Here is a 9194-nt window from a genome sequence, read left to right on the forward strand (position 1 = left end):
TATAGCTGTTATAACAAGTGCTGTTTGGGTTCTTTGCTTTCAGTTTATTTGTTGTCAGTGCTATGAGCAGTGCTGTTGATGCTCTATATATTTATTGAAAAAATCTATAATGTAAAATGTGGCAAAAGGAACTAGTTCATTTCAGATTTCTCACACAAGCGTGCATCAGAAGCAGCTCGTGACCACGATCAGAACAACAACCCCATCTGAACAGGCTGTGAACAACGGGATGCGCTGCACTACCTGGTTTGGGGTCGAGACGGCTCTATTGGTCCGGACCTCTGCTTCCACAGTGACCTACCGACGTTCAGCTGGAGAGGAACGGCTCACCACGTCTCCTCCAAAATCATTTTCTACACAGAGGGGAAGAAGAAGATGGGAAAGCGTGCGTCATTAAAACCATTTTCCAGAACAATCACGTTCACAAGCAGCCAAGGCAGGATCTGAGATTTCTTCCCTCTCCTTTGACTCTGGGCTCAGGAGTATTCATATAGCATCGGCTATGCGGCACGCGCCAAGCCACCGCTGACTTCCGCCATAACGAAGGCCGCTTGCCGTGTGCGATGGGCTTGGCAACATGAGGTAATTAGCTAGATCTATCATTTTCTGCAGGAAGTGGGGACAAATATAGCTAATGATCCGTGCCTGCCTCCATGATTTCTCTCCTCAGCTCTCCATCCTTTGTTAGAGGAGGAGAGGAAAGGGGGAGGGAGAGTGGCGGGAGATGTGTGGAGTGAGAACAGGGGTCGACGTCCCACTCTGTAAAAAATAAATAAATAAGACACGGAACGTGATAAAGACAGGAAAGGAAAAGAGGTGGAGGTGTGAATGAACACATGCACTCAAACGCTGCCTGTGTACTTGTCTTTGTTTCTTTCCATCCGCTGCTGCTAATTGAGAGAACGTATGGGAGTGAACAGATGAGGTGCTGATGGTGTATAGGGACCGTCAGAAAGAATGAAGGCCCCCATAGGGAGCCTAGCAGACGGACCATAACACGCACACACGCACACACACACACACACACACACACACACAGCTATTCCCCACCTATTTCAAAGCAGCTTAAATCAAAAACAATAGCTGGTCCTACAGGACAAACAGCTATAGGCTCACAGTGAGTGCTCACAGTGTCTGTAGTTTCCTTATATAAAAAGGAGCGTCGCTTGTTACGTGCATAAGCGGACTTTACTTTGAACCATCAGGGGGTCTTTTCTTTTTTGCCTTCATCACACCTGTTTTCCACCTTCTTTTGGTCCATTCCCTTTGTAGTGTGACTCTGAAGTGTGGCCAAGCTGGAAACAGTGTGAGCGAGTTGTAAGCAAACAATGGGCCACTCAAAACTGTATCTTTTGATTCATGACGACGGTCCTGCTGTCTTTTATGTCTTTGAAAATCGGCATCGAAAGCTGGATTTCTATTTGATTACTGCCACCGGTGCACCGCTGAAGCATTGTCATTCAGAAAAAGAAATGGCGGTAAAACGAAGTCAAAGTGCTCGGGGGAAAGGTAGTTAGCCCTCTGAATGTACAAGTACAAGTAGACTGTCTCTGGTGGTAAAAAGGAGCACTACTATCATGTCCCACCGCATTTAGAAAAAAATCCAATTAGGGAAGGTTGAATTTTTTCTTGTAAATTTGTGACATAATTCCATCTGCTTTTACCACATAACATGTAAACACACACACACATTCACACACGCTCATTCCTGACCAACTGGTCTTTATAATCAGAGTGTAAGTGATGGGTCTGTCTTCTGATGAAGGTCTTCATGTGAAGGCTGATGACAAATCACAGCTCTGAGTCTTCATCAGAACCCCCCCCCCCATACATCTCTGTGTATCAGGAAAAAGAAAAGGCAAGAGTCTAACTAGACAACAGAAGACGATACAGTACAACAATGCAGCACGCTGTGGCGGTGTATTTAATGCATGTGCTTTTGTGTGGTATTCCAGCCAGAGAGTTGAGGAGCTCGTCTGCCAGGTTCAGCACCAAGGACAGCGACAGACAGAGCACAGCCAGGGAAGAATGGGCCTTCAACAGCAATGGGAGCACACTCACAGGAAGGCAAACACACACACACAATCTCACATCTTCTTCAAAAACACACACACACAGACATGACGCGTGTGTGCACAAGCTATTCTCATTCTGCCCCTTTGTTACAAAAAAATCTTATATTTTTTACCAATTCATTGATTATTCTGTAAGATCTTTTTTCCCCCTTTTTATTATCACCCCAAATAAATATCAAAACAAGTCTGATTAATATTACAATAGTATATTTAATCATCTTATCTAAAAAACAAGCAAATGTCACCAGATAATAGAGCCAACGAGTCAGATTCCTGATCAGAACAATACGGGACCGGAGATTCAAAGGGATTCATTTAATCATTGTCCAAAGCAGCCTTTCACCTGAACTGGAGAATCCGTATCTTTACTTGACTGAGAACTTAAAATGGTTATGACATGGACTGATTTCATCATTTTCCGATGATAGGGGGAACATGCCTGCCCTTTATAGGGCTCCTATATGTATCATAGCCAGGGTGCACACACTGACAATAGCCTGGGAAGAAAAATGCAGTTAAGATAATTAAAATGCATTTTTTCTCTAACGTTAGTTAAAGCCATTTTCTCACTCATACGGGACCATTACAGTAAACAGAAAATATAGAACAGACGAATAACAATGTTAGCTGAGACATGGTTTAATGTTACCATGACAGCAGTGGTGCAGATATTTCTTTCAACATGGGGGCGATGAAGAAACATCTGAATAATCGGTTTAAAGTGACGACACTTCCTGCGTGTTGATAATCCTAATATATCAGGCTTTGGTGGGGACAGAGCGCTCTGGATGCTTTCACTTTCACAAGTGTTCATACATTGCGGTTGTGCTGCTGTGGAAAGCCATTTTTCCGATGATAGGGGGAACATGCCTGCCCTTTACAGGGCTCCTATATGTATCATAGCCAGGGTGCACACACTTACAATAGCCTGGGAAGACCAGCTGCTGTGGCACACGCAGGCTGTGATGTGCACTGTGACATATACTGTACACGGCAGGTATTTTAGACACACGCACCCAAAACACATAAAGAAACACGCACACATATGGCACATGAGGATAAGGGGCACAAACAAATAAGCACATATTACAAGAGAGACATGCTTTATTCATGTGGTGTGTATGCACACACACACACACACACACACACACACACACACACACACACACACACACACACACACACACACACACACAGCAATCTCTTTCTCCCAGGCTCTGAGAGTGACTGGGGCTGCCTGACCTACATTCTAACAGATATGTGTACAGGCAGAGAGGAGATGAAATCTCCCTCTCTATTGCTCTCTCCCTCTCTCTGTTCCATATCCTGCGTTCTTTTCCGTGCCTGTTCATTGCCTCTTGGACACACACACACACACACACACACACAGTGGAGGTGAAGTAGCGACTATGATTTCTGAATGCCCGGGTGCTGCTGCTGAAACTAGCAGAGCCAGAGTACAGCTACATGTGTTTGATGGATGTCAGACCGAGGCGGGAACACGGTTGATGTATGTCCCGCCATTCCTCTGCTGCACATTGAAGATCCACAAACTACCCCGAGCTCCTCATGAATGTAAATAAAATATTTACACCCCCCAAAAAATACTGAAAGTCAAATCTAAAATTCAGCTTTTCAGGGAAAACAAATGTTGAGGTGAGAGGAAGGGAGTGATGGAACCCGACGAGGAGAAGTGGAACGAATGCGTGCTGGTGTGCACATTTGTGTTTAGTGGGTGTCGGTGTGTTCGTTAGCTGGTCTGATTAGCCAGAGAACAGGAGATGGGATTGGTCTGATTATAAAGCCAGCTGGCAGCTGAAACTGTTCTGTGGGAATCGATGCCTCCACTGGACTGGACTGCAAACAGACTAAGATAACAGATAAGAAACAGCACACATATCAGTTTTTACTTAAAGGGATCTTTTTGACCCAAATCCTGTCTCCTAATGCAACGGGAGTGGTCTTCATTTGTCCAGCTGTGCAGAGAGCAGATCCATTGTACCCATATTTTGACGATTTCTTTTTATTTTAGCTGGCAGTCTGCTCAGAGTGTCTAGGAGTCCTTTCCATGCCCAGACAGCACAGAGGTGAGTAATTCAAAAGGGTTTCAGTCTATAAAAAAATACCTGATCCACTATATCCCTGAACTAAACCACCCCGACCCTCTAAATCCCACTGAGGCATTACACTGACCACACTGTCAAAACAGTGATAAAGCAGAAACCACTGAAGAAATCCCATGACCCTGCATCTAGACAACTTTAACATCGCAGGGTTTTCTTTCTCCAACAAATCCTCTTGCGAGTCGAGAGAACCATACAACAGAAAGCATGTGAAATACTGTTGAAATACGGGTTTCATTATTGACACTTTTACGGCACGATATGGAAATCTGGATTCACACGAGATCACGTGTGAATTGCGGGAACACGAGATTGCATGAAAATCCATCTCTTCAGGCTTCAAGTAGTGTTTTGTTTCCAGACCACAGAGATACGGACCAATCAGCGTCCCGCGAGCAGCTACTGGCAGCTAGAGGCGGGTTTTAGGTGTGCGTGAGACGACACGGGGAGTCGATTAGCATACAGGCTTCAATAGCAGCAAGAAAACAATGAACAACACGTTGGGCTTTTCTCAATTGTAAATATGTTTTATTGACAGATGCTTCATCCAATCACCTGCCAAGTCTTTTTTTTTAAAGTGCCTGCCTTTTGCCGAACAGTTTCCAATGACGGCTTCTCACTTGGTTCTGTGTAACGAACCGGCTGATGCGTCAGGTTAGTCAAACAAGAGCGAGCTGGCAAAAGGTGGTAGCAGCTGATCTGCTAAAAACACTGTAAATGGCCTGGCTGTTGTCCACTTCACTCACATGAGAAGTGACGTTATGATATAAAGCTTCATTAGGGAAAATGTCATTTTGAACCAGATTTACTAAAGGAAAGAAAAAAAAGAGGAAATAAGAATGAGAATGTTAACAAAAACACAAGTTTAGTTTTTATATTGAAGTAAATGATTTCATTTATTGGGTCATTTATATAATTAATGTATGTATTGTTAATTTGTTAATATTTAGTATATTTACCCAATTCTTTAACACTTTGGGGTTCCATAGTGATAAGGGTTGTTCCAAATGTCTACTGGGGATGTTAGTCTCCAAAATGAGTTAACTACCACCATTAAATAGTATCAGCTCGTCAAATGATTAGAGAAGTAAGCAAATCAATTTCACAGTTGATAAAAAATAGGCAATGTTAACAGCTGGATGCTACTTTAAATCTACTGAACAGTAAACTTTAGCTTCAAAAGTAAGATGTGGTTGTTATTTATTTTTGCAAATATCAACATCCAGTAATTCAGTGATGAGAAGCTGCGTAACAGCTCTGAAAATGCAGCGAGTGGACCAGGCTCGCTTCTTTTCATTTTGTCTCACTGTCTACTGTCATCCAGCTATCCCCTAGTCTCTGTTCCCTCTAATCTCATTGAGGGTTGTGAGGCTGGAGCCGGCTCACACCAGGCTAGAGGCAGGTCCAGCCAGGATGCATAGGCAAGACGGACACAGAGCTAACCACAGAGCAGCCTATATTAAATCATCACATATCACATTTATCTGTTGGGCGCTTCTTGTTACAGCGGCTGCAAAAATGAATGTGCCCGTTATGTCTGGATCTCTCCCATGGAGCACGGTATGTCTGAGACGGCCAGGGTCATGGGTGAGAGAGGCGGTAGTGAAGTGGACTGGCTCTATACGACTCTCCGGCTCCCATCAAAGAGGAAGAGTGAGCCGAGGTAAAAGCACTTCGCTGACCCGCTTTTCTCTTCAAGGATGCAGGAGATGGAAGTGACCGCGTGCATGACCTCCTGGGCTTCGCCGGGCTCCCAAACACAAACACACAGATGGTGACTGCTCAGGGAAGGGAAAAATAAAGAAATACAAACACACACACACAGGAACACATCCAGTGCGTTCATTATTATTAGCCTGGCCCCTCCCGATGCGACACATAAGAAGCTAAAAGCACACACAACGCACCCCTCTGCACTCTCCAGGGAGGGGCCTCCCCCTCTGTAAGGATAGAGAGTGGGGGGGAAATAACATTGAGGGAAACCGCTGCCGCAATTACCCACGGTGGGGTAATCACCGGCACAATGCACTATGGCTTGGCTGCCTGGGAGTGAGACTGAAATACTCAGGTGAGGAGAGAAGCGAGACAGCAATCAGCCCAGCAGGAGGAGGAAGACAGAGAGAAAGAGGGAGAGAGGAGAGCAAAGGGCCATTCCTTTAATTTCCAGGGGAGAGCCAGGGCCTTAATTACTTGATGAGTCTCCTTCTCTCTCTCTCTCTCTCTCTCTCTCTCTCTCTCTCTCTCTCTCTCTCTCTCTCTCTCTCTCTCTCTCTCTCTCTGCTCCGTGGCTGTAAAAAGGTGTGTGTGTGTGTGTGTGTGTGTGTGTGTGTGTGTGTGTGTGTGTGTGTGTGTGTGTGTCTGTGTGAGTGCCCATTATCAGACTGGGAAGACTCCAATCACCTCTCAGCACAGATAGCGAGTGAAGGGAACAACATTGCAGTGAGGGGGTGAGAGAGAGAGAGAGAGAGAGAGAGAGAGAGAGAGAGAGGTGATTTACGCCTTTAGAAGTGTTAACAACATCTCTCATCTCCAGCAGCTATAGAACACCAAGGTTGAGGACTGAGACAGCCGAGACCTGAAATAGCCACAGGAAAACAGAGATCTGTGCGGCACCTCCACCTATAGAAAGCTACACTACTCGTGCTACTGTTGTGGCCGACATCATGCCATGAGGATCTGTTCCATACTCTCCATATAAGCAAGGAGCATGGCCACCTGCAGAATGTCAAGGACTATAAAGGTGCAAGCATTTTTCTTGCAAATGTGAATATGAAAAAAAAATGTAAGAAGTGAGCAAATGTCTGAGTTCTGTCACTCAGTAAAAGGTTTGTGAACCAATAAAAACAACAGCTTCCTAATGGAGCAAACATTGTGATTTGACGTTCCATATAGAACTATAGGCTGCTTTTTGTCCCATTGAGATCAAAGTACGAAACGTTTAGGCGCTGGGATTCATTTTGACAACAAAAAGCCGAAATGGAAACTCGGTGGTGTCGTGCACTCTTGCAAGTCAGCGTGTGCTTCTTAACTTTTACTGTTGCTTTTGAGTCACAACGCTAAGCATCTGCTTTTCTGAGAGATGAAACTAAAATGCTGTATTTGAATGAACGGTACTTTCAGATACGACACTGGATCTCTCAGAGTTTATAGTAATCATTTGCAGGTCATATTTCTTTTAACATAAACACATCCCATAAATATGAATAGTAAGGAAGCCTTATTATTGGTTATTAAACAATTGTGACCAAGATATGCGCTGAACGGAACATTATTGGCCTTTACTTCAGGTTTGATGACTGCTATCAAACTCCAAACACACCAGCAGAGCCTTAAAAGAATGATCACGCTCTCAGTCATTCCAAAAAGACCTCCGGGTCACAGATTTCATTATGGATGCCAAATAAATGTGCAGAATTTCTTTCACAGGAGCCTGAATATTGGTATTGTTCTGATAATTGTAGCCTACTTATAACATTCAATCTAATATGACAGGCTAGCGTACATTCTGTTTGTTTAACTGAAGAAAGGAAAAGAAAAGAATGAGACAGCCTTTTAACGCATTCATTCGGTCTCATTTATAAAGTATTATATCATGTGTGTATGATTTCAAAAACACATACAACAAAGCTATGACACTCAAATGTGTATCTTCGAAATGGCTGGTTTACCTATTCAAGAAAATGTAAGCACTCTTCCTGGGCGACTGTGGCTAAGTGGAGAGCAGGGTTCTTCAATCAGAGGATCGGTGGTTCGATCCCCGGCTCCGCTGGTCGCATGTCGATGTGTCCTTAGGCAAGACACTTAACCCCCCAAAAATGCTCCTGTAGCTGTGCCTACGGTGTGTGTGTGAATGTTAGTTAGTCCTGATGGTGGGAATGTTAGCGTACCTTCAGTGTGTGAATGTTAGTTAGTCCTGATGGTGGGAATGTTAGCGTACCATCAGTGTGTGAATGTTAGTTAGTCCTGATGGTGGGAATGTTAGCGTACCTTCAGTGTGTGAATGTTAGTTAGTCCTGATGGTGGGAATGTTAGCGTACCATCAGTGTGTGAATGTTAGTTAGTCCTGATGGTGGGAATGTTAGCGTACCATCAGTGTGTGAATGTTAGTTAGTCCTGATGGTGGGAATGTTAGCCTACCATCAGTGTGTGAATGTTAGTTAGTCCTGATGGTGGGAATGTTAGCGTACCATCAGTGTGTGAATGTTAGTTAGTCCCGATGGTGGGAATGTTAGCGTACCTTCAGTGTGTGAATGTTAGTTAGTCCTGATGGTGGGAATGTTAGCCTACCATCAGTGTGTGAATGTTAGTTAGTCCCGATGGTGGGAATGTTAGTGTACCTTCAGTGTGTGAATGTTAGTTAGTCCCGATGGTGGGAATGTTAGCGTACCTTCAGTGTGTGAATGTTAGTTAGTCCTGATGGTGGGAATGTTAGCGTACCATCAGTGTGTGAATGTTAGTTAGTCCTGATGGTGGGAATGTTAGCGTACCATCAGTGTGTGAATGTTAGTTAGTCCCGATGGTGGGAATGTTAGCGTACCTTCAGTGTGTGAATGTTAGTTAGTCCTGATGGTGGGAATGTTAGCGTACCATCAGTGTGTGAATGTTAGTTAGTCCCGATGGTGGGAATGTTAGCGTACCTTCAGTGTGTGAATGTTAGTTAGTCCCGATGGTGGGAATGTTAGCGTACCATCAGTGTGTGAATGTTAGTTAGTCCTGATGGTGGGAATGTTAGCGTACCTTCAGTGTGTGAATGTTAGTTAGTCCTGATGGTGGGAATGTTAGCCTACCATCAGTGTGTGAATGTTAGTTAGTCCTGATGGTGGGAATGTTAGCGTACCTTCAGTGTGTGAATGTTAGTTAGTCCTGATGGTGGGAATGTTAGCCTACCATCAGTGTGTGAATGTTAGTTAGTCCTGATGGTGGGAATGTTAGCGTACCATCAGTGTGTGAATGTTAGTTAGTCCTGATGGTGGGAATGTTAGCGTACCATCAGTGT

This window comes from Pholis gunnellus (assembly GCF_910591455.1).
Source record: "Pholis gunnellus genome assembly, chromosome: 15".
NCBI lineage: Eukaryota > Metazoa > Chordata > Actinopteri > Perciformes > Pholidae > Pholis > Pholis gunnellus.